The sequence below is a fragment of the Athene cunicularia genome, assembly GCF_003259725.1.
Source record: "Athene cunicularia isolate RWA chromosome 6 unlocalized genomic scaffold, athCun1 chr6_part2, whole genome shotgun sequence".
Taxonomy (NCBI): domain Eukaryota; kingdom Metazoa; phylum Chordata; class Aves; order Strigiformes; family Strigidae; genus Athene; species Athene cunicularia.
The window spans coordinates 11,055,668-11,082,126 of record NW_020799106.1 but is presented as its reverse complement, the minus strand read 5'-3'; the positions used below and the strand labels follow the sequence as shown (position 1 = coordinate 11,082,126).

Genomic DNA, 26,459 nt, shown 5'->3' with positions numbered 1-26,459 from the left:
TGCGAAGTCCCAGAGGGCTGGGTGTGAGAGGGGTGCATGGGAAGGGGCTCGTCATACCCAGAGCTGGGATCCCCTAAGTCCTGCACAGTTGCCCTGCAACACAACCTCAGTGATGCCCACCAAGAGAAGAGTCAGACTGGGCTTCAGCATGGGAATTTATTACTTAAATAATTCCTAAAAACAAGGGAAAGAAATAGTACTGCACACAAGGAAGAAGCTTGGAGGGTAAAACACCAGGGCACTCTGTAGTCACAGAAGGCAGAGAGAAATCACAGGACTGTGTTAGCTCACTAAATCGGTGTGAAATAGGGTGACAGGAGATGTTTCTAGGGATGAGAAAGCAGGGTGACAATCCTGGTACAAAAGCCAGTCATGCACAGAATGTGGGAATGGATGGCTCCTCCATCCCAGGGCAGTACGTGGACTGCCCATGGATTCGGATCCATTGGAGCAACCAGAGTAACCATCTGCCTGTGAGTGTGCTGAGGAGTGTTTTAGTGGTTTAAGCCAGAGGGCACAGGAACACCATGCAGCTGCTTGCTCACCCTTTCCCTCTCAGGGACAGGAAGGAGGAAATAAAACAAAAGGCTCAGGAATGGAGATAAGAATAGAGAGGGATGACTCACCCATTATGGTCATGGGCAAAAGAAAAAGACAGACTGGTTAGGGGAAGAAAAAGAACATTATTTGTTTCAAACACTAACACCACCACCACTTAACAGACAAAGACAGTGAGAACCATTATCACATCACATTTAAGAAATGATTTTAAAATCATTTTCCCCCCCCACTCCCTTTTTCCCTGGGCTCAGCTTTGCTCCCAATTTCTCTACCTCCTCCCCTACAGTGGCTCCGGGGCCCAGGCTTCAGATGTGATCCCAGTGGTTCCAGTCAGGGAAGTGCTCATGACGAATAAGGTTGGTGATGCAGGGGAGCAAGCATTGGTCTGGAGGGTGCTCAAAGTGTAGTCTCTTGGGCATTGTTTGGAAAATTAGCCTGTTAGGTCTTCTGAGAGCTGCTATCTCTGCCCAGCTTTTCAGATATCCCTGGGACAACGTGACCATGAGGTGGTGATGAACCATGGTTGAACTCTTTGTAATCAGCAAAAAATGAAAGGTGCATCCACTTTCTTAATTTCAAGATACCCGCTATGACCATTCAGAATATGCTTTAATTATTGAATTATTGAAAAATTAATGATCTCACTTTCTGAAGGAAGGGACAATCCAATGAGGATTTATTCATGTGGACCTGGTGTCAATTCTGTCAGTCTAGGACTGTCCTCCTGGTTTCACCCTTCATTAGCCACTGACGGCCAGAAACAAACTCTCACCATCGGTACATCCAAATTAGAGTCTTACCGGTTTTCTCTGTCCCTAACTGTTTATGCTGAAATGTCTTCATCTTGGAGGAAGAAGCATATGGATGTTGGACAAATTCAGCTGAAAATACTGTCTTTCTCCATTACTCTTGGTTCACTTTGTGGTTGGCAGTGGACTGCAATGTGCTCTTGCAGCAGTGATCTCAGTTTATCCCATGACCACTTCCTTAAGCCATTAGTGGGGATGGTACGTGGGTGTCTACAGAGCTGGGGGTTGGCTTGGCAGGGTGAGGGTTGCACCAGGGAATCAGCATGGATTGTGCATCCCTCAAGACTGGGGTTTTGGTGTTCAGGGAGTCCCTTCTGAGGGTGGGTTGTTTACAACAGGCAGAGGTGTCATCCAGTGGAGCAAGCCCATGCAAGGGTTGGAAGATGAGGCTGATGGCAGGGACCTGTGTGGTCACCAAGGAAACATGGGGAGAGGGGACACTTCACCAGTCCTGCTGCCATGTCCATCCACACGGTGAATGGAGCGATGTGGCAGACCATCAACCCCGTCAACCCAGCAGCACCAACCCAGCAGTGTGCTGGGAGCTCAGGGGGAAGTTTGCCATGGTGGCACAAATAACTCCACTTCCTGATTTTGGCTAGCAATTATTAACTGCATAACTAATTAGGATGAGAAAACGAGAACACAACACTTACCTTACTTATTGCATCAGGAAGATAGGAAAGACTTAATACTGGACCTTTACCTATACATAAACTGTAGGCAGGACCTACTACAAAGAGCCATTTGATTTTCTCAGCCAGCTGCAGCATGCTTGAGAATGCTATGAAACCAGAAAAAAAAAAAACAAAAACAAACCACAGGAGACCTCAGAGGACTTACAAGTAACTGCCATGTGAACCCAAGCACATGAATTTCCTCCTGGCATCCCAGATCCCCTGTTTGAGACACAGAGTATGAACAAAATGAAGGTGCAGCTCTCTGGATGTCAGCACAGCCCAGAATGGCTCAGAAAGACATGGCAAACCTCTCCCATGCTGAAGGACCAGGAAGGCAGCTGGGGAAAGCAGCCCTATGGGCCAACACAACCCCGTGCCCAGCATTCTCCAGTTTGGACAGATACCGATGGCCCTCTCTCTTGGCATCCTGGTACCCTGCTCCTCCTCCTCGCTCACCCACTGAGTTGCCCTGAGCGTGGCCAATGTAGAAGAGTTTCTCCTGCCTGGTTTGCCTTAGGATGAAGTCCACCATGGCAGGGAGGTCATACATGGCCATCTCATGGAAGCTGCAGAGCAAGGGGAAAAGCTGGAGGAGGCGTTCATGTTCCAACCTCCCAAGCACACCAGGCGATTGGTGTTGGCAGCCCAACATCCCAGCTGCATCCTTGGTGGCCTCCTCACCTGAAATCCCAAAACTCCTCTTGGTTGACAGAAAGGTTCAGGTGCTGATGAAGCCAGCTGTTGCCCCAGTTGTTTCTGATACAGATGTCATATCTCATGTTTATCAGGGTGAAGCCCAGGCTGCCATTGGGGAAATAGGAAACCAAATTGCTACCATCTAAAGCCAAGCCATGCTGGAGCAACACAAGTAACCTGGGTCCTGGAAATGACAGAAAAAAAAAAAAAAAAAGATTGATGAGAGTACCTGGGAATGGAAAAGGAGCTGCCTCCACCTCCAACCCATGGGTGTGTGATACTTTCATATCACAAATGGAAAGTCTTCTGCAGGGGACAAAGTAGCTTCCCCTCCACGTCCTTCTCTCTGCTGGTGCTTTTTCTCCTCCAGTTTGAAATATTTTTGCCATCTCCAGCCCTGAGCTGTCAGGAAACCTTGATCCAGGGCAGAGGGTTTGCTCTGAGAAAGGAACCACTATGGCCCTCCTTCTCCAGGTTCTGGGGCTCACTGGGTCATGCTGCCCCATCTCAGAATCAGCAAAACGGTGTGGAGCTCCTGTGTCCCAGGTCCAGATCAAGGCTGTTTCCTCCCCACCAGTGACAAGAGAAAAACATATTTGCCTCCCTGGAGGACCCACATCTCTTCCTGTCCCCCACTCCTTGCAGTACAGACTCCAGTCACATCGCTCTCTAAAAAGATAATCCTCATTTTGCTTAGATGATACTCATTTTGCCTTCTCTGCTTAGGAGAAAGGGACCTGCCAAGCCTCTCTTCGGGGCAATATGTGCCCTCTGCTTCCAGCCTTCTCTCTGCTACCAGGAATCCAGTTCATGGTCAGGAAGTAGCCACCATTCAGCAGGACTTGGTTCTTCTTGTTGAGATACCCATGGAAATTGATTACCTGGCTCTGCAAGGAGAGAAACCAGTGGGGAAAAAGGTGGGTGTGTCTGACTTGACTCCTGGCACACCTTGTCCCAAGCATGACATATGTAAGAGGATAAGTAGGCTCTGGAAAAGGCAGAGCTCATTCAGCACTGTTGTGTTTGGCTCATTAGGGAATCCTCAACAATTTAATATATTAATAGCTGGCAGTAGACAAATTAGTAGGAGATGGTTCTCACCCGAGCCCCCTCCCTGTGCAGATTAAATTTCAAAAATTGGTGATTTTTTGTTGATAAAATATGCAAGAGGATCCTGGAGGGGTTGAGCCCTTACTCTCCTCATAAATCCAGCTGGCTATCCATCTCCAGTCACATAGTTTCTTGCCAAGATTTTCTTGTTGGTCCTCTTTAGTTTCTTAGTGTTTAAATGAAAAAAAAAAAACAACAACAAACAACAAACCCAAACTCAAAAAACAACCATCAAGACAAAAAGAGTAAATTCCAGCAACTCTGTTTACCCTGGAGGGGTTAACTCTTTGATGGCTCTCTGCAACCAATATAATCTCTTTTTTTTTTTTCTCCTATATTTGTGCAGCATTAAACAGGGCAGGAGCTCACAGTGCAGTGACTTAGTTTCAGACTCTGGGGAGAGCTGACAAGGCTGGTTGTCTGAAAGCATCCTGTACACATCCAGTGTGGCTAATGTGGACCAGAGCTACCTGGCGCTGAGCCTCACAGCATCTGCAGAGGAGTACCTGAAGAAGCCATTTCTCTTTCTTTGAGAATGTGTGCAGGCACGTGCATGGAAATAGATCCAAGAGCACTTGCAAATTTGCCACAAATTCAGTAATAGAAAATGGAGAAAGAAGCTTTAGAAGCAGAATCAGCTAAATGATGTTTAATAATTGGGTAGAAACAGGGGACCTTGAACAATTTCACTAGCCAGAAACAGTGCTGAGACATGTTTCCAGAGCCCACCAAAAATGGTAGAATAGCATCTTGTTTTCTTGATTCTGCCTTACCAACGGGACTATTCAGAGATAAATCCTGCAATTACCAAAGCCATTAATCTGTCAGCTTCTAGCAACAGAGTAGCCTGACACCAGGTACGGATGAATCCTCTGTATATGTCTTTCACCTTGCTGAGTGGTGCAAACAAAGTTTTCAGAGCTCCATCTTTTATGCCAGGGGTGGGAATTGCAATTTGAATAGATGAAGCTAACACCATGGATGGTGACCTGGGACCACAGTAAGTCCCTCTTGGTGTCACCCAGTGACCAGAATTCAGCTATTTCCATCTTGTCAGCAGCTCCAGGACCAGGAGAAAGACCTCAGCATGAAAACCTGACTAAAGAGGTGAACAATCAGAAACAGAAACTCAGGGAGATCTGAGGTTTCCAAGGAACAGGCACCAGCTTCTCCTCACTTCACTGATAATTGCCGAGCCAGCAGAGCCACTCATCAATGCTTGCATTGGATGTGGTGAGCATATTCATGCTTAGTCTAACAGCATCATAGCCCCATCTATTTATTACATGTGCTCACCAGTAGTTAAAATAGTTGTTTGCCTCTAGAGCTGTGCGTGATTCTGCCTGTAAATCTCTGTGCATGGTAAAAGATGCCCACAGTAATCCAGAGAGCAGAAGGTTTTAGGACCTCCAATCCAAAGGAAATAAAAACACTAACAGTCAGGGTGGATTAAAAATCAGTGAGATTAATTTACAGCCTCTGCATCCCTCACCTTTTAACACAGAGAAAAATATATTTAAAGGATAAAGCATTGGTCTCTAACCCAAACTGATGTCAGCCAAGCAGCTTGTGGGACGGGAAAACTTGTCTCAAAGCACTGATTGCCATAAGGCATCTGGTGGTGCCACCACCAGCTGCATTGTGGACCTCTGCAAGGCACTGCTTAATCTAGAGCACACAGCTCAGTATTTGCAAAGGTATACCAACCCCTGACCTGTATCTGAATAGTAAAAAGAGAAGAATTCACTTCAGGGAGCATCAGCCAAAGTCAATCTGTCAATAGATTGCCTTATTAAAGGCTGATAAGAGTAAGAAATTGTTATGAAGGATTGGAGACTGTTGCCTTTACAGTTTGTAAAATAATACTGAGGCTAATGAGGGCAAATCACATATATACTTCAGACTGCACCTTCAGGCAACATACTTCAGGTTCCTCTTTCAAGTGGAATGAAGCCAGGCTCGTGTTATTTCCTCCACAAAATGATGAGAAACCAGAGAAAATCCTAACCACCATATTATATTGCTTCCAAAACTGGGATCTTCCACAAGGAATGAATTTGCTCCACCAGGCTAGAGTAGCTCAGGAGCCAAGGACCAGCAGGTCTGTCTGTCACCAATGCCACATCAAACCCAGCTATAAACTTGCTGAGCTCCACTCAAAAAAAAACAGTCTGGAGATTTTTTTTGCCCCCTGCTCCTACAGATCCTGCAGTGGGACCTGCCTTCTGAGGTAAGACCTGGGATTTCCAGCCCAAACCTGAAAATGGCCGATTTCTACTCACGTGCTCATGGGCACATTTCACCTGAGTTGTGGTTTGACTTCTTTAATTATTTAGAATTAAAAGTATAGGGTGAGGGTGTATTTCTTCCCACATGGTTCATAATAACCAATTGTACCGACAGCTGTCAAAAACAGTGGGCAGCTTGTAATCTGGATGAAGGGGTAAAAATACCAGGGAATATGTTTACCTTACAACAGACTAATATAGCCTGATGTGAGTCACTAGTCAGGAGGCAAATTGAGGCGATTGAGGAGTTCTTACCCTGTGCGCTCACAGACCTGCTAACAGACCATCTAGGCTGATTTATTTACTGCTGAAATGAGGAAACCCAATCCATCATTAATCATAGATAATGATCATTATCGATTGACAATTCCCTCCAATCCTCACCATGCTTGATGGCATGAACATTTTTGCTTTGTGAAAATATCTCCACAGCAGCCATGGTTTTGCAGGATGTGCAGGGAAGTATATATCCCTTGGGTGCTACTGAAGTTACCTCCACCTCAGGAGGAAGCTCTTCACCATCACATGTATGGTGAAGGACATCTCATTTGCCTGAACAAAGATTTCACTCACCTTTTAACTGGTGTGATTTTAAAGGGATTTGCATTCAGATGGACCTGTCTTCAGACCACCACCTGTTTCACCCAGTTTCTTCCAGGCCCAACTCTTCTTTTGTGGGCGAATGATTCTGTAGCATGAGAAACATCTGATTATTTCAGCGGGCTGAATGCTTACGAGAAGAACAATATCTCCCTCAACTTCTCCATCAGTTTACTTTGACCAATTACAAATACTGAAGCATCTAAGGGCTCCTTGGGTGAATGATCCAAAGAATAATTCATTTCTTTTTCTTGCCCAAAATGTTTCCGAATGTTTATTGCATCTATATGCAACAAAATGCAGCAAGGAAATGCTGCCTCAATCAATATGATTTAAATGAACTGGCAATCAGGACTTGCCCTGGTGGCTATAGCTGAGATGAGGTAATTTTCCTGTGCACCCATATCTCTAAAGTATTTACTGTTAAGAGAAGTAAGGAAAAAACATTGTCTATAAAGTCAGAGGTTTCCAGGCCATCCCAAAAAGGCTAGTTTTCCAGATGCCAGGTGATAAATTTGGGGGAATATAGAAATCACAGCAGCAATGGGATGGATTACCAGTTTATCTTCTTTCTTTCCTCCAGCTGTTGTCTGGTTCTTCCCAGTATATTTTGTCAATACTGGGATATCATTTTCCAGACACAATTTTTTTCCCAAACTTCTTTGGTGCTTCTGATTAAGAAAGTGGAAATACAAATGTATTTAACACCTGCAAATATCTGCTTTCTCAAGCGCATGTTCTGTCTATGGTAAAAAAAAAAAAATAATCAAAAAATAGTGAGCTATCACTTCTTGTTCATAACTCTTAAAAAAAATCAGAAATGAAATCCTAGAGACTGGAACAACCCCTGATGAAGCAGTAGAAAGCTGGGAACTAGTGAGAAGATATAAGGGAAGACATGAGTAGAAGAGAAGTAAGGGGAAATATTAACGGTGAAGTTAGTGCTGTGCCTGGCCCTTGTCTGAACTGTGATACACCTGTTGTTCTCCAGTGGTAGAAAGAAACCCAAAGGGCTGAGGTTTGACCTCTTATAACACAATTTTCTCTCTGTCCTAGAAGTCTTCAGACTTCAACCTTACCTTTTGCCTTCTGGCTGGTGCATTCCTGATATGGAATCATTCCAGGGTATGCCATGACCTTTGGCTAAAATGTATGTTTAGCATGAGGAATTTTGCTTAGGAGAATATGTGTCCCTGTGTTGCCTTTTGCATGAAACCACTGAATTACTTGCTGCGTGCCCTCAAAGAGGGTGATGTCCCAGCCCTGCGCTGCCTGGCCCTGGGGCTCCTTGTCCATCAGTCATGGTGTCCTCGTCCCAGTGATGTGAGCACCCAACCTCGCAGCCCACAGCTGCACCCTCAGAGGCACTGTGCATGCTGGTCCACCTGCCAATCATTGCAGAATCAGTTTAATGAAGAGGGTGTTGGCTGGTAACCCCGCAGGCGCTTGAACAAGATCAACTGGTTTGTGTAAGATTTCACAGCCTGCCTTAACCCCGTGCATGTGCCTTGGGTCAGGGTTGGTGGCTCCAAGGAGGACAGCAAGAGGTGGCACTGCTTCTGCTTCCCAAGGAGACGCCAAGAGGACAACCTGAGCAAGGGTCCGGGGATGCGACATGGTGTTTAACATGGAAGCAGACCACTGCTTTCCCAAACCTTTGCCAGAGGCATCACAGGGTAGAACAAGTGGCAGCACTCGTGGGTTAAGACCAAGATGAATGTCCTTTGGTGATTGGGTTAGCGTGACCTGTCCTCCAGGATGACTGATGGGAAAGCCGGTGACAGAGCAATGCAAGGACCCTCCAGGCACTGGAAAGCTGCCCCCAGCATCCATCCATCCATTCTGCTTGCTATGCAGAGAGAAAGGAAGACCTGTGGGGCCAGGAGGATTGGGACAGGATCACCCTGACCACCCCACCAGCTGGCATTGGTAAGAGACCAGTGCTGAGACCATCCCTTTCATGACACCTGTGGCTCTCTCCCCTTGCCTTCAGAGCCCTTCACAATCCTCTGCTGGGGATCTCAGGATTTTAGCTGGTGCAGCAGCTCAGTTCCATCTCAAGCCGGCCAGTTGAGACTTGTTCTTCCAGGAGCCCAGGAGCCCTGTGAGAAAAATCTGTTTGACATCCTTTTATTTAGGGAAGCATTCATCTGTCATCCAAGAGACAATCTGCTGACTCAGCAGGTGGTGGAATCCAGCATGCAGCCTTGTCAGCTTCAGTTACCCTTTCCCACCAAAACTGCATGCAATAAAAGAGATCTGTCCTCCTGCAGAGCGGTGATGGCCTCATGGCAGTGCTGGTGTACACTGAGGACCTGGATGCCAACCCAGTGGTCCCAGCAAGGGATGTCAGACCAGACTGGGCTGCTGGGGAGGAACAGGGTGGCAGCCTCTGGGGTGTCATGCAGCCTGTCACAGTGGTGGTGGTGGGAAGAGGTCCCGGGGTCTGTGGTCCAGCCCTGAGTCGGGGCAGCCATGGCCCTGTCTAGCTGATACAGGACCATCCAACTGTTGGTCAGCATCTGGGTAAAAGCACTGATGGAAAACAGCATCAGTGCATAGAAAGGTCACCCCAGGCTGGTAATTAGTGCATTCATGATTCCTGGTCTGCACCATGTTTCCCAGCTCCCCGGGTGCCCACCAAGCACACCCCACCAGGAGCAGAGGCAGCGAATGCCCCATGTCTGGCTGAGCTGTGGCATCCCCGACTCCTGGCTGAGGGGCCGTGCCCAGGGTCTCCACCCCTTCTGTACAGCTGCTGCCCCCAGGGAAGGATTTGGGGTTGGTTTGTTTGTTTGTTTATAAACACCTCCTGGGTGCAGCCATATGCTAGGCATCTCAGCAGCAAACACCCCCACTGCTGGGAACTGACCTATTTCCATTTTTTGTGAGGATTTGGGTCACGGCTTTGTTTCAGGGTTTTAAAAGAGAAAGAAAATGTTTAGGTACAACAAAGAAGACAAAGCAACCAGGGAAAAGCCCTTTTGTACCTATGGCAAAATACCAAGTGAGGCTGCATTTTTTTGCTTTGGGCAAATTGTTTCTGCAGAACTGGAAAGAGAATTTAAACCAGAAGTGTTTAAACAGGATTAATTTAAGCAAGAATTTGTGTTTCAGAAAGCTGCTTAGAGAATTTCTTGAAGACAGAAAAGCGAACAATTGCCTAATCTGGTAATCTGATGATCCAGTAAAATTTACAAGTCATTTTTTTAGAAGAGAAAAAAGTATTTACTGGAAATAGACTGTCTCAAGAGAACTGAAAAACCTTATTAGAGAAAGAGAATGACCTCAAAATACAATTTTACAGAAGCCTTCTTGGAATGAGGCAGAAGCAGAAGCAACATATTTAGGAAGGAAACAGAGGGGGGAAATAAATAATTAATTATTTACTGCAACCAGTGTGGCTTCATGATATACCAGGAAACTGTAATGAATGCAAGCTTCTCTTCATAAATATCTTTCATAAAATATTCATTTCTGCTTGCTGACTTTGTTCTTCAGAGAAGAAAGGCTTAGGACAGGACCTATGAAGAAAGCAGCAGAGGAATAAATACAGAGCATCCTCACTGTGCCATGACCATGGTGTGCTGTTGTGGTTTTCAGTAGGAGTCACTCCGTGAATCTTCTTGCCAAAGGATGCTTGCAGATTCCAAAAGTTTACATGGATTGGCAAATCAGGTGGGCAAAGACTTGCAATATCCAGCACAGAACATTCAATAGTATTATGGCTGGCTTGGAAAGATGGGAGATTGTTTGCAGAAAGAGTCCTGACTGACTTGCCCCTCTGTGCTGAGGTAACAGGTTGAGGTTACATGTTAAGGTGAGCGTTTCAGATGGCACAAGAGTAGCATCCTACAGTGGTCAGCAAGGCCAGCACAAGGACATCCAGCATCAGAGAGGAATCACTGTCACTCACTTCAACCAAGCAAATCCTAGTAATGAATTCTGTTATCAAAAATGACCCACAACAGCATTTGGAAAGACTGGTGTCCACCCAAAATTATTTTCTGTGTTCCTCCTCACCTCTCATCAATCTGCTTTGCCTTTCACAGCTACTTCTAGGTGATGCAGATCTTCCAGGAAATTTTAAAGGAAGCATGACAGACTGAAAATTTGGCACTACCTTGGTGCATGACTTTGAGTAATTTCTTGAAACATTGCTTCTCCTTGCAACTAGATTCTCCCTCTTTGAAGCAAGCTGATTCTTCTGATGTTCACATCATTAGTATCTTTATCAAGTTTTTCTGATGAGCCTCAGAATTTTGGCTAGCAGAAACAATGATATTATTATACCTGTTTTTCTTTCAAGCTAAAGAAAAATTTGTGAACATATGGCATCTCTGAGGTCACCACTTTCTCTCTAAATGCTGTGGTGCAAGAGATGCAGCATGTTGAAGCACGTGGGGCTTCCCACTTGGATGCCCACCCATTCAGTTGGTCTGCAGATGCCTGTTGAATTGAAGAAAGAAGTGAGACCTCCCTATCACTCAGGATAAATGAAATGGCCAGATCTGCAAGTGCAACCAAAAATAATACAGCTTGCATCCATTCCAAAAAGGACTGTCTGGAACAAAAGCCAGAAAGAAATTTTCAAGTCCCCATAAAATGGAAATGCAGCCTTCCTCAAGGAGCTTTCCACACCATGATAGACACTCTTGCCTCTCTCTTGTTTGGGGGAAACACATGCAAAGACCTGCAATCCATCATAAGAGGTGCTGTACTGGGGGCACTCAGCTAGGTTGAAGGATGACATCTTCTTCAATTGAAGGTTTAAAAATATTTCCTACACTACAGCACAGGAAAAATGGCTATTTTTAAACAACAACTAGTCAACATCATACCGGCACCTAGAGAGCATCCCAGTGCTGCATGGGATGAGCAGGCTTCTTTCTCATGGAATAAATGGGCCTGTTTAAGACAAGGAATAACTCCCTGACATGTTTTCTTTTGGTCCACATGCCTTGGTTAGTCTAAAATATTGCTAAACCCAGGAAAAATAGTTGTCACCATGTTTATCATCAAATTTCTGTTTCTAACCAAAGGTCAATATACTGAGTTGGGTTTTAGGGAGGACCTGAAAATTTTGTTTCATGTGAACTCAGGTATAGCAGTTCAACCTCTATTTCCCGTGTATTTAGGGAGCCTGGGATGAAGAAACATCTTCCCACATGTTTGACCACACAAAGAAATGCTGCTGTAGTTTTTTTCAGAGCAAATGCTCAGAACCTGGCCATATTTAAGACAGTTTAAGACAGATAAACTCTAAGATGTAGGCAGTTCATACATTCCCTAAGCCCCTTTTACATTTGGATTTTGCACATTACTAATCACAATCACATGCTGGACTGTCTTTTTTGTAATTGCTTTTCAGGATTTATTACTTCCTCGATTCTCCCTTTTTATTGTCTCTGTTGTCAAAAGAAAAAAAAAGCATTTAAAATGTGATCAATTATAATTTTTATAGAATTTCAAAAACACTAGTACTGTATTGCCTCTATAGAGATGTATTTCTACTGGGGTTTTTCACCACAGACCTGTTACATTGATTTCTGATCCATGTTGGTAGTTTTAAAGGTCCAGGAGTAACAGTGCCAGCTCTGAGATGGCAATAGTGAATGTTGTGTCTCTGATGAAGCCAGGAATCTATTGAGTTACAAGGGGGTCCAACTCCCAGGTCTCAAGGGAATTGCAGGCACTTTAAAGGTAACCACATGGGAAAGGCTACACAGGACTCATCATGTCTCAGAGAATAGATCAGTGTGATATGAGTCTAAATGAAACATCTGAAACCTGAGTTTCCTCATCTATGTTTCTTATACTTCGCAAATAAACATGGCTGATGAAGAAAAAAAAAAAAAAAACAAAAGAAAAAAGGGAGGAAAAAAGGAAAAAAAAAGGAAATGAAGTGCCAGTCAGGAATAGCATAAAGACTCCTACTACATTCAGGTGGTCCAAATAGGGACAAATTTCAAAATCTTTTAAAGATAACATTAATCTTATATATCAGCATAAAGCCTATCAAATCAAACCAACACATTTATGGATGTTTCTTCATCATGTCAAGGATTTCTTGGTACAAAACCTCGGTTGCATCAAGCCTCTGTAGGAAAACCAGGTGGTTCCACTTGGGAATGACCCTGTGGTGGACCAGGTTCTTGACCTGGGGGAGCAGGAGAGCAATGTTCTGGGAATCAGCAGACAGTCCTCTCCACCATGCCAGATGGGCATCAGCACTTCCATGTCCTTCACATTTTAGAGTGGTGAACTCATCTGAAGGGACAGAAAACTAGAGTTTTACAGAGGAGGGCCATTGCTGTTGCCTGACAGCAATTGCTGTTCTTTGGGAATTAGGAAAAAAAAACCCCAAACCCAAATCTGGAAAGGTTTTCTCTAGAAAGCAGGGAAATTTTATTAAAATATGTGGTGTAATCTTATGCACTACAATTCAGTGAGCATATTAAATTAGCAATTTTAATCTAAATTCATTAGTAAATTACTTCTGCCCTGTTAGAAATTTTGGTTCTGATGCTACAGACAATTTGATGAGCAGGCAAAATGTTATGTGCCCTGATCTAATGTTGGTGGATCGTCCTACTTCAAGCAGGAGGTTGGACTGGAGACCTCTAGAGGTGCCTTCTAAACTGATCTTCTGTGGTTTTTGGTTACTTTCCTTAAGCTTCATAACAGCAGGAAAGTGTTTGGAAGCAAGTTCTTGAAAATAAGACGCATCTAGATGATTGCTTTAGATCAACACCATGAGGACTTGCCATCCCGTGATTTGTCAGCATCATATCTCCTTACCTGCAGTGTAATTATTCTAGGTAAAAAGCATGCCACTTTCTGAACAATATGTTTTTTCTTGCTTAAGGAAGAAAGAAGCTTTTTTTCCATGTCTCTGGTACTCTTTTTGCTATGGAACAAGAATTTCCCAAGCTCCAAGGGATGCAGAGTTAACTGCTCACTATTCACCTTGTGATTTTAGGTCTGGTTGGCAGAAGGGCTTAGCACCTTGCTTTTCATTATGGCTCGACAATTTACAACCAGCATGGAGACTTCAGTTTTATAGATTTCAGACAGTAACTGGTTACACAGTCATTACTGCTGTAGATGTCAGATTATGGACTGTGACAAAAACAGCGGGCAAGTGGAAAGCATCTAATACTTGATTACATTTAGAAAGTATTTGTAAACCAAAGTTTGAATAGAAAATACTATTGTTCCAAGCAGAGGTCCTGCTGACTTACTACTTGCAGGTCAAATTTATGAAGGGAGAACAATCAGTTCAAAGGAATTGCACCAGAGTAATGCAAGCAAGCATGAATGGCAACAGAACATGTAAGTGAAAGGGAAGACCACGACCTTGGCTATTTGAAGTAGCTTATATGTATATAGCAAAGAGCCCTATCATAAGCTCTCAGTACACTGCTTTGAACTCCCTGTAGCAAATCCAGAAATGAAATTGTCTAAATGAAATCATAGTTCTGTGGGGGTGTGATGAGTTAAAAGAGGAAACTCAAAAGATGGTTTTTATCATTGAACTGGCAAGGTTTTTCAACTCTGTCTTGCAGATCTGCCACAGGCCCAATTGTCACTAATTTGGATAAATGAAAGGATATTACATTTACATAGTTTGTGGTTAACACCAGGATGGGAGGAAATGAAAATGTTGTAGACTGAAGAATTGGCCTGAAATGATGCAATCAAAGATATGCTGGCTGGAAGGAGCCTCTGAACATCTCTAGTCTAAGTGGGGGTCAGGGTGGCCATGGCTTGGCCCTGCCAGGACCTGAACATCCCCAGGATGGAGACCTCCTGTCTCTCTGGGGACTTGTGCCAGGGTTGCGCCCCACTCTGGGGAAGAAGGATTCCCCACCTCCCACCTGATCCCCCTGGATTGTAATTTGTGTTCATTGCCCCTAGTTTTGCTCTTTGTCACTCATTACTCATCAGATAAGCTGAAGTCCAGTAAAGAATCTTATAAAAAATTATACATAGAAAAGAAAAACTGGTGAACATATACAGAATGAGGACTAACACTGTTGAGCAACAACACTTCAGAAAGTTGAGTGTGTGCTCTTGCTACAAAACCAACAAAGTTATTCTGGGGTCTCTGAGGGGGAGTGTCACACTAGGAAGATGTGCAGCTTGTGGGACACACTCCTGAGAAGATGCATAAACTGGTGATGGTACAGGGAAGATCAGGAAGAGGCCATTTAATAGAATCATAGAATAGTCTGGGTTGGAAGGGACTTTAAAGGTCATCTAGTCCAATCCCTCTGCAATGAGCAGGGAAATCTTCAACTGGGTCAGGTTTCCCAGAGCCCCGTCCAGCCTGACTTTGAAAGTTTCCAGGGATGGGGCATCTGGGAAACTTGTTCCAGTGTTTCACCACTCTCATCATAAAAAAACTTCTTCTGTATCTCTAGTCTGAATCTACCCTCTTTTAGTTTAAAATGGTAACCCCTTGTCCTATTGCTACATGGATTTGTATCCATGATCTGCAAAGAAATGTGCAAACAACTGGGTACATTTAGCTGAGGGAAGAGAGGGTGAAGGCAGCATAGCACAATTTCAGTGTCAAAGGTGGTCTGGTAGTGACTGTTCTCCATGCCCACAACGGGAAGAAGGAGAAATACTCAGTTTAATTGGTAACAAGCTTCACTGGGTACTGTCCAGGAGAATATCTCCTGCAGTCTGACTGTTAATGGCACTCAGGCTGCAGGGCAAGACTGGAGCTAGTCCAAAATAAGATGTCTGGAATGTGCCTGCTGTAGATGCAGGATCCTCAGCTCCAAATATTTCTCTTTGCAGATCCACTCCTTTGGGGCCACTGTACTTGATGATGTACAGGCAGATCGAGAAGCTACCGAGCATTTTATGAAGGTAAGAAAACAAACCCGACAAAGATACCTGATGCATTGCAGCAGACCAGTACAGGAGACTGACCACCAAGGACCACTAAAATACTCCATGCTCTGTTTTGCATAAGAAAGTAGCTGGGAAAGTTTCCCTGCAACCAGTGGATTACACTTTGTACTGAAGTCCCTGCTGGGGAGCGTGATGCATATGTACCTACTCGGCTTTGAAAGGAAATGAGCACATTACACAGTGCATTTCATTCAGCTTCATGGAACAGGGCAGACAAGGTTTTTTCCTTTAGAAAGGTATTGAGGGCCCTCTGCAGATTCCTACACACCATATTTACATTCTCCCAGTGAAATCCAAAGAGCATAGACTAGACACTCTTGCAGGTCTTTGAGCAGGCACAGAATTTGGAAAGGATCAGCTCACCCAAGTCAATGTGTGGTAGGAGCTCTTTGGTGCCAAACACCTGTGAAATTGCCAGAGTACTCATAAAATAAGAAGACTGGTCATGCTTTTCCATAAAGCACCACCACTTCATAGCTCCTATTTTTACCTCCATTTTGAGGTATGAGGTTGCCCACAAGTGAACCCTCCTTGCACCCTATTAAATGTTTCTAGCTCATGATTTCATGTGTATGGCCTCTTACATTTGTTGTACACCTGCAGTAAATGGTAGGTCTCATTTCAGAGTCTCCCTATCAGTTTTATTCACCAACATTTTGATACCTTCTGTGTGCATGTCTGCCCTAAGCGCTCAGCTCTAATTCTGCCAGGACATTCTGGGGAGTAAATCTGGGAGGGGACAGAAGGACTTTGGGCTGAGATGTGTGATTCTTTCATTATGAAAAGAGATGGAGCATGGCATTCCTCTTGCTGTAAATGATCTGAAATATGCTATGTGGATAATTTCAGAATCTCTGTGAAAAGCTATGTTCATTTTGGCAATGCAGAATATAGTCCGGACCAACATACCTTAAGTCCATAGTCAGAAAAGAATGCAAGGTTTTTAAATGGACTTTGAAGAAATGTAACTGTGTCCACAGTTAGCAAAACAAAGTACATTTTGGTTTTCTGAGGCAGCTGAGGCATAGTGGAAAAGGCTATAAAAGTTGAGAAAAAAAACAAAAAGAGAGAAGAAAAAAACAGCTTACTCTTTCAAGACATTCACATATACAGTTTAACTTTAGTAAGATCTGTGTTACAAATCCTAAAGATAACAGAGACATTTTATATTGTCATTAAGATCAGTCAAAAAGACATGCTGGTGCCTTGCAATGACCTATCTAAAGTAACTGCTACTGTCCTGCTTTCTGTTCAGTGGAGTTTATAATTGCTGGGAGGTCATACTTATCTATTTCATCAAAGCTGCAGAAGGAAGAGTATCCATCTTTGTGACAAGTGTACCATCTCCATGTGAATGATCATCATCAACAAACCACAAAACCAGTGAGGAGGGAAGGACAACCCCACAAACTTCTTCATCCTACTGAGTGTGCCCTTGAGTAAGTACATGGGGTTTTCACCTAAAATAAGTGGATGTGCTTCAGCTTAGCCTGGTTTATTCCTCCCCGAGCTAGGATAGCATCACCTTTTGAACATGAAAGAAGTCAGTTGTTTCTTAGATCCTCCAACTACTCCGGTTAGCTGAAAGCTCAGAATTCCTCCTGTTTGGGAGAGGGGACGAGATGTTGCTGGGCCAAGTGTTCCCTCTGCTGTTGCCTGTCCAAACATTGTAGCTGGTATCTGTGAGAATGAAGCCCAGGCTGCTGTTGGTCAAATTGGTAACCCACATGTTGCTTTCTCCAAATAAACCGTGCTGCAGAAATGTGATGGGCCTTGGACCTGGAACACAGGCATCATGATGACTCTTTTTTTCCTTCCAATGCTGTCTGTCATCATTTGAGACAGTTTAGGAACCCTTTTCCTTCTTAATTATGGCAGCCAAAGTGTACGGAGTCAGTGTTAGGTAGGTCTGTTCCTCTTGATTTCAGTAAAACAGGTTTGCTATGTAGCAGTTGCAATGGGTACACCATATCTCAGAGCACTTTGCCTTTTATCCCTAACACCCCTTCTCATCTTCTCTGCAGATGACTTTTCATTAAGAAAGTGAACATCTAGAGTTCAGGGACAGGATGAAAAATCCCCAAATCTTCCCATGCTTCTTATATTCTCCAACTCCTGAACAATGCTGGAAGGTCTTCCTTGCCCCCGGTCATGTCGTGTGCTCTTTGCTGGAGTGACAAATTTCACCAGGAGACAGAACAAGTTTTTCCCTCTGCTTTACTGTTACTTTGGCTATGGTCTCGGGGCTGGGAGGGAAAAGGTTTGAACACCCAGAGATGGGGAAGAGGATTGAACACTTCCACACACCTTCCATACCTTTCATACCCGCAGCAGATCTTTCATTACTCTCATAAATATGTATAATGTATAATACATAATGCAATATTACTATTTCAGAGACATCTCACAGCATCTGGTTTTGTCTCTGAGGACTTTACCTAGCTGGGTATTTTTAGAGACACCAACAGAGCAGTACCTGGCTTTTGCCAGAGAGGCTTTGCTGGGAGTATTATCAGAACTTGGGCGGAACCCCAGGGGGCTCTGTGGGCAAACATGGAGGTGCCTGGAGAGGTGAAAGGATGCACCTTTTATAAATCTAGAGGCTTCCAGTAGTCATACCTCACAGGACAAGAGGGTCCCCTGGAAGCTCCTCAAGGAGTCTCAAACCAGTCTGCTGATGTGCCACACAGCTGCAGGGCCACGAGCTAGAGGCCAGGTTGCCAGAGAAAATCCAAGGCATGTGTGAGGCACCAGTTGGTAGGAGGGATGGGCTGCTTCTCGTGGCTAGGATTGCAGCTTCCTGGGTGCATGGGGCATCACCCACACTCAGGACTCCAAGCAGGGTGAGAAAACACTGCCTTCCCTACAAATTCTTACTGATCAAAGCAGAGGCTACAGATACCAAAGCCATGTGGGACATTGAAAAGTCTCCTGCACAAGCCCTGTTACCCCAGTCAGAAGAGGGCATATGGTGTGGGTTTCCTGTATAACACAGATGTCACTTTCACCTTGGCTTTCAGCATTTCCTCTCCCATAAGGAATTCTGTTTAGCTGAAGGATATAGCCATCTTCTGTTACCACATCATACTCCTCACTGGAATATCCCCAGAAGGAGATCATTTCACTCTGCAAGAAATAAAAAGTGAAGAATAATTTTTTCAAGGCTCTGTGATTCTTGCCTTCAAGGTAATCCACAAACGTAGTCTTTAACAATCAGCATTTCATACTGACTGTTTCCCAGACACGTACTGCCTCTTCTCCAATGCCATCATACTTATGATATTCATCTATGCTTCTGGATTCCTAGAACATGGAAAATTAAAGAGGCATTGCCCTGATACCATCCCATGGACCATGGATGTCAGAGAGAGAGCCAGCCACATCCTCACTTTGCCCAGAACAACACATCCAGGGTGTCAGTGCCATTGGAAGCAGGGGACCCTGAAACTGTATTTGCACTTATCAGGTTTTGATTTTGTATCATTTAGATGCTCATTTGATGTCCAGAGAGAAACATTGCTAACTGATCAGATCTCAGGAGACACGGCAGCACATGGGGAAGAACAACCTGTGCTTTCACTGTAAGCTAACAACGGGTGATTCCCAGCAGCAAAAGGAGATGTGGGCAGGGAAACATCTCAGGTAGGACTCAGACTTAGTCTGGTAGCCTAGATGACCACTTAAAGCATTAATGCATGTGCGGTGGCTCAGGAAACACATCTCAACTGCGATATTTTCAGGGAGGTGGAACAGACTTTCAGGAATTCCCATAAGGTGCAAGGCAGCAATCCCTGCAATGCTCTACAGACCACTGGAAATTGCAAGAGTGTTAAAATATAACATCCCATGCATGATCTTTTATTTATTTTTTTTTTTTCCCTGTTATTTTTGTCTAATATATCTACTCCTGTCCAAAAGAAACCAGAAATACCCCAGTCTGTAGTGGAATTAGCTACTGGAGCTCAAGAGCAAATTGATGCTTTCTACAGGAAATGCAGGACTGAAAGGCAAGGCATGTCAAAGAGAAAATCACTGAGTATTTAATTACGCCTTTAAAAACAATCCATACAGTACTGTGGGCTCCCATTTTAAATGGTAAATTCCAGTGTTCACCACACGGTCCCCCCTCAGACTGACACCTGTGCAAACACTGTCTCACACATCACCTTTGGAAAGCAGCTAAGGGTTTCTGATCTCAGCAAGACATACAAGGCAGAGAAATGTGAAGTCCTCTACACAGGAGGAAAAAAAACCATGCCGCAGTACCAGATGGGTAGGCTGAGTAAAAAACCCACAACAAACAAAAATCAGCTTGAGGAGAAGGTGGGAAATGCCGGATAAAAACATTAAGATCACCGAGATGGCACCCTGGCAGGGATGAAGGCTGTGCTGGCCAGAGCGCAGGCAGCAGGTCCAGGGTTCAGAGCAGCTGTTGCCTCTGATGGGCACTGGGGAGGGCAGAGCTTCATACTGGGACTGTTAGGCACTACCCAGTACAAGACCTGCTTAACAAACTGGAGTGAGTCCCTTGCAGGGCTACTGCATTAGTGGGGTGGAGGCCAGGAGAGACAGCTGGGCTTGCTCAGCTGGAGGCAAAGGGAGATCCAACAGCATCTCCCCATGCCCAAAAGGGTATTGGAGACACCAGGGCCAGACTCTGCTCAGAGTAGGGGAGAACTTTGTAGGGTAGGACTGATGGTTGGACTCAATGATCCCAAGGGTCTTTTTCAACCTGAATGATTCACTGATTCTGTGAGGGGCACAGCAAGAACCCCAGAGGCCCCAGCACAAGCTGCAGATCCCAAGTCAGACTTTCTCTTACCAATATACAAAGAATGTAGCATGTTACTTGTCATATCAGTTATGACACAGTGAAAGCCACTTCCTTTTCCCCTGTCTCTTCCCAACTGCATTACAGGATAGTGTATGACCGAGAGGCAGAACTTTGTAGTATTGCTATGCTGTTTGCAACACCCATAAACACAACTGTCCAAGTCTATCAGGAGGCAGAGTGAAGATAGCGGGTTGAGTATGATCAATTGAATAAGTGCCAACACTGCATTCACTCCCTAAATAGAAATAAAATAATGAAAATAAAATTTCTAACCACTTGCCCTTCTCTTTGATCATAGTGAAAAAGACAAGAATTTATTACATTTAATTCAGAGAAGGACATTTATAAGTGCAGATCTATGTGTGAATTGTACCACCTTACTTGGGAACAATGCATCTTCCAGCAGATCTAGATGTCACTTAATGAAAGTGGGTTTAACACAGTTTAAAAGAATACTTTATGCACTGGAGAGTGCACCTGCCACAAGAGGTGTTGAAGGCAAATAGGAGCAGCAGGAGGTTTTGCACAAAGTTATGGGCAATAGATCCATAAACAGATTCTGAAAGGACTGGGCAGGGTCACTGTCTCCAACAACAGCTGTAGATGTTAGCGCCTACGAGGTGATGGACCACAGAAAGCAGCCAGGCTGATGTGCTCTCCCTGGGTAGTTTCTGCTTTCACCAGTACCAGGCAGAGAAAACCAGCCTGGACCAGCCTCTGGATTTGACCCAGCAGATCAGATTTTTGCCGCCTGCTCTCAGACAAACACAGACAGTTGGGTTGGAGTTGTTTTCCTTCAGCTGGTTCCAGAAACATTACCTACATCCACACTTAGGAAGACACCCAGCTCTACTGATGTTTTTTCCCATACTCACCTTTATAAAAGCAGAGGCTACCAGCCCAGCCGAAGGGTAGCTCAGCTCCTGCTTAAGGAGACAGATGTCAGCCCCTCGGATGGATGGACAGTACAGGGAAGCGATGCTCAGTGTGCAGAGGAGATGGAGACAGGGCACATAGCGGCAGCAGAGGACTGATCGTCACCTCTCACTGGTGTGTGCCCCAGCACTCTTCATCCCTTGTAAGACAATCCTATTTGAACTGTCGGGAGGGTGGGGCAGCAAGGACAGAGAAGACTAAATGCAAACACATTGAGAAATTAAACATAAAAATCATTAGGCAATACCATAGTTCAGAAAGTACAGTTGCCCAGAATTTGTTTGTGCAGGCCAGTTAAATGCTGCTTAGGCAGTCAAATAACTATGGATGTTTAATGGTAATTTCCATCGATAAAGTGATTTAATTGATAACTCTGAAGGAAGTTTCCAGCTTCACATTTCAATGGCCATTTCATTTATTTATTATAAGATAAATAATTAAGTTATTACAAGGGAAGATTGACATCTAAAATGAATTTCCAATGGCAGATATTGTGTCTTTATCCACTGTTCCACTAGAAGCAAGTCTGTTCCCAGTATTGGATCAGATTGGCCCTGGCTTTGAGTAGTCAAGTTTTGGAAGATCCCCCACCTCTGTGGTGACCATCCCGAAGCTCCTCCCTACTCCCCAGGGAAAGAAGTATTTCCACATGTCTAGTGTCAACGTCCAAAGGTGCAACAATATTTTCCCTGATCATATCCCCTGCCATTACAGAGAGGCATTTCACTCTAACACCTTTTGCCCTCCGAGGAGTCACAGGCTGCTCTCAGACCACTCTCAGCCTCCCCATGGCCAGACCCAATAAACTCATCTCTGACCACCTCCTGTTGGAGGGTCACTGCCAGTTTGTCATCCTCTATGGGGCCTCACCTGTGTCTCCACATCCCTCACACCAGGCAGACCAAAACTGGACCTAGCATCCAAATGTGGCCTCCCTTTCACTGAACAGCAGGGGTGGTAACTAGTGGAGACTGAGTGGCCACTGGTCTGCTCCTGTAGCCCAGACTATGGTTCTCCATCTTTGCAGTGAGAGCACATTATTGGCTCATGTACAGTTTGGCAAAAGCAAAAACATATAATACATCCAAGAGTTCTCACCCTACTCATGCAGCCCTTTCTTGCAACACTCTTGCAGTCCACTTGACATGTTCACCAGCGAGCACAGAGCTTTTTCCATTGCAATGTACTGTTTTTCTTCAGGTGCTTTCACCACCCATCATGCTCAAATTTAGTAATCATATTATCTATAAAATTACTGCTAAAGATTCTGTCAATTCTTGATATTTCTCTTTTGGCCTCAATTCTTTAATTGTCTTAATACTCTTCTATGACTATCTTCCTACCTACTTTTACCAGGCCACAGTTTACCAAGAAAATGCAGAACTATTCAACTCTCTTGCAAATTAAGCTGACCGTGACAATACAGATAACCATTCAGTACAATAAACTGTTCCAAGCACACTGAACATACAGACCATCTGGTCAGAGGTCAAACATTTATGAGGTCTGAGAAATCTTCTTTTCATGAATAAACAAGCAAATTGCAGTGACAAACCACTGCCCAGCCCAATGCCAGATGTACAACCATGCAGTCCAGCAGGTCTTTTAGAAGACAGGAGCTACAACCGAATTCCATTCAGGACGTCCCATGCTCCTGAGTCAGGCTGAATGCAAAGTCAGAGATGCCCTGAGCCCTAGCATCGCAGTGAATTTAGCTTTGACTCATCTGTGTCCTAGGCATCTGATGTCCAAAGAGAATGGCCAGCTCTGAATTGCTGCCTGAGCCATCAGCATGGTGCACGCAGAGAAGGAGGGTCGGAAGGGATCCACAGCAGGCAGGGTGCAAAGCAGGGTGCCAACTGGTACTGTTCACAGCAGGTGCTGAGGAGGGGGACATAACCTCCTGATGCTTCTTCCCAGGGCAACAGTGACAAGAAGAGAAAACTTCCCACCAAATCTGAATTCACATGCTTACATGTTGGAGGGTCAGTCTTCTTTTGTTCTCCTCCATGACTGCTCCACAACTCACATGGGAAGGGGAAACAGAGGCTCCAACCTCTCTCCAAGTAGTACCTATTAAACAACATCTGCCCTGAGGTCAGCTCAGAGCTCCCATTGAAGATGGGGATCATCAACACCCCCAGAAGGTAAACTCTGTCGCTGAGGTGCAACCAGCTCTACATTGCATAAGGGACTTTACATCAAACTGTTGCTGAACACCTATGCCAACGTGTCAGATTGTGGCGTCCCCATACCACAGTGATCCTACGCAGCTAGGTAAGGATAGTAGTCCAAATACTTCCCCCAGTTGCCCATGCTCAAGGCTGACAGGGTGGGAACTCGTTTTCCTCAATTGTGGCTATGGACACACAGCAGGCAGTGTGCTAAAGGTGAGGAGGGGCAGCGCTGCAAAGACGACAACAACAAGCAGGTGAAAATCCTTCAGCTCCTGCCTGTGGGTTCCAAGAAGCAGCATTATCAGGCCAATGAAGATGTCCTTAGAAACTTCTGATTGTCACCTCCTGGCAGATGTCTTCCGTCACCATTGTCAAGAGAATTTCATCTTTCCCCAGGCAGAGGTGGTGCACACATGCCACCACCCCTCAGCACTATCTACTCAAGTCTCCAGATCCCACTTTCCTAACATCAAGCCATAGCTTCTTGCAAAATGCAAGGTAGTACCATGCATGGTTGCATGAAAACTCTGGGGTGTTGCAGATAGCCCACTGACACTTTGTGGAAGCTGTCACACCTCCCAGCAATTCCTACTGGGTAGCACCTCCAGGTGACCAGGTTTTGATTATGCTAGAAGCTTTTCAGTAGGGTGGATCAGTCCCAGTTCCAGACCATTCCTGGATGACTGGTGTTGGGATGAAGTCAATCCCATGGCAGAGATAGCTTATCACAGAGTCACAGACTGGCTGAGGTTGGCAGGGACCTCTGGACATCATCTTGTCCCACCCCCGCTACTCATGCAGGGCCACCTAAAGCCAGTTGCCCAGGAGCATGTCCAGATGGCTTCTGAATATCTTCAAGGATGGAGACTCCATCCTGGGCAATCTGTGCCAGTGGTCGGTTGTTCTCACAGTTAACAAGTGTTTTCTGATGTTCAGAGGAAACCTCTTTCAAAAAAATTTCATTTTTGCCCATGGCCTCTGGTCCTGTCATGGGCACCACTGAGAAGAGCCTGGGTCTGTCCTCTTTGCACCCTCCCTTCAGGTACTTGTGAGATTGGTGCCCTAATCATCTTAGTGGTGCTTTGCTGGAGTCTCTCCAGCTGGACTTTTTCTTGTGCTGGGAAGCCCAGAACTGGAACCAGCACTGCAGGTCTGGCCTCACCAGTGCTGAGTAGGGAGAAGGGTCACCTCCCTCGACCTGTTGCCAACACTCCTTCTAGTGCAGCCTAGGACACCATTCGCCTTCTTTGCAGCAGGACACGCTGCTGGCTCATGTTCAACTTGGTGTCTACCAGGGCCCCCAGGTCCTGCTTTCCAGTTGCGTGGCCCTCAGTATGTACTGGTGCATGGGGCTGTTCCTCCCCAGGTGCAGGACTTTGTACTTCCCTTTGCTGAACTTCATGATGTTCCTGTCCATGTTTCCAGCCTGTCAATGTCCCTCTGGATGGCAGCATGACCCTCTAGTGTATCAGCCAGTCTCCCTACTTTGGTGTCATCTGCAAACTTGCTGAGGGTACACTGTGCCTGACGTCCAGAGCATTAATGAAGATGACAAACAGGACTGGACCCAGTATTGACCACTGGGGCACACCACTGGTCAGTGGTCTCAAATTAGACTTTGCACTGCCGATAGCCATCCTCCGGGCCCAGCCATTCAGCTCATTTCCAACCCACCTCACCGCCTGCTCATCCAGCCCTGACATCAACAGCTTCCCCATGGGGATCTTATGGGAGATGGTGTCAAAGGCCTTAGTGATGTCCAGGAGGACAATATCCACTGCTTTCACCTCACCTGCCAGGCCAGTCACATCATTGCAGAAGTTTATTGAGTTGGACAGGCATCGTTACCCAATGCTACATGCTACTCAAAACTTGACATGTGCCAGGTAGATGCCCCACAATTAAGACTCGCTGGGAGCAGAGGTCTTTTGGCAAGACATCAGTTCTTCAAGTACATATTTCACTGTCCATAACTGCCTGTCCTGGTGGATTATCAGTTGAATTTTTACAATTAATGGTGTCTGATCTGTCATCTTAACAGCTCTGTTTGCTCCTTGCTGCTCCTTGCTCCATGGGCAGCCTGGGGTGCCGCAGGCTGGGGACTGGCTGCCCTTATGGGGGAGCAGGAGGGATGCGGGCAGAGAGGGGTGAGATGGGGTATGAGAGATGACTTGTAAAAACAGTCCTGCAAGAAACATGGACTGAAAAAAAGAGCTTAAGACAAAAGTTAGTAGGGGGAGTGGAGGACCTCCGACCTAAGGAATGTCTCAAACACTTGCAAGTACTGAAACTGCAGTCCCGGGGTGGATGGTGTGGAGGTCGAAGCTAATCAGGATGCCCCAATAACACGGGATGTGGCTGGAGGGGGGAGCCCTGTCCCTGTGGGGACAGAACAGTTCTGCTCTGGGGCATCTGGACAAGTTCCAAGGGCCATCTGTCCAGTGAATGACCTTTGCTTCATTATCCACAAAATTCATATTAAAGCTAACATCCTGAATATGCTAATGAAGACTAACAAGATTGTGCTAATTACACCATCCCCTGAAACACCTTAACCCTCCCCATCCATGGGATATATGGGTATGTGGGTTGGCCTAGGGGATGGACCCAAGGATAAATTGAGGGGGGGCAAAAGGGGGGTGGGGCCTGGAGAGTGCAGTGAATTGAAGGAGACAGCTGCCTCCTGCAACCCTCACTGGCAGGATCAACGCAGGAACCCAGACCAGTGATCTCTTCCTTTGTTCTCTCCATCTCCCTCCTTTCCTTTTTTGCCTTTCCCTTCACTACCATGAAGCAGTGCAAGGCACACTGTGTTGCTTGCCACAGCTCCTTATGTACTC

The 26,459-nt window shown here is 45.3% G+C and overlaps 1 pseudogene; it reads right to left on the bottom strand.

The window, feature by feature from the left end:
• Positions 1–14,108: 14,108 nt before the first annotated feature.
• LOC113481833 lies at positions 14,109–26,370 on the bottom strand (annotated as a pseudogene).
• Positions 26,371–26,459: the final 89 nt, after the last annotated feature.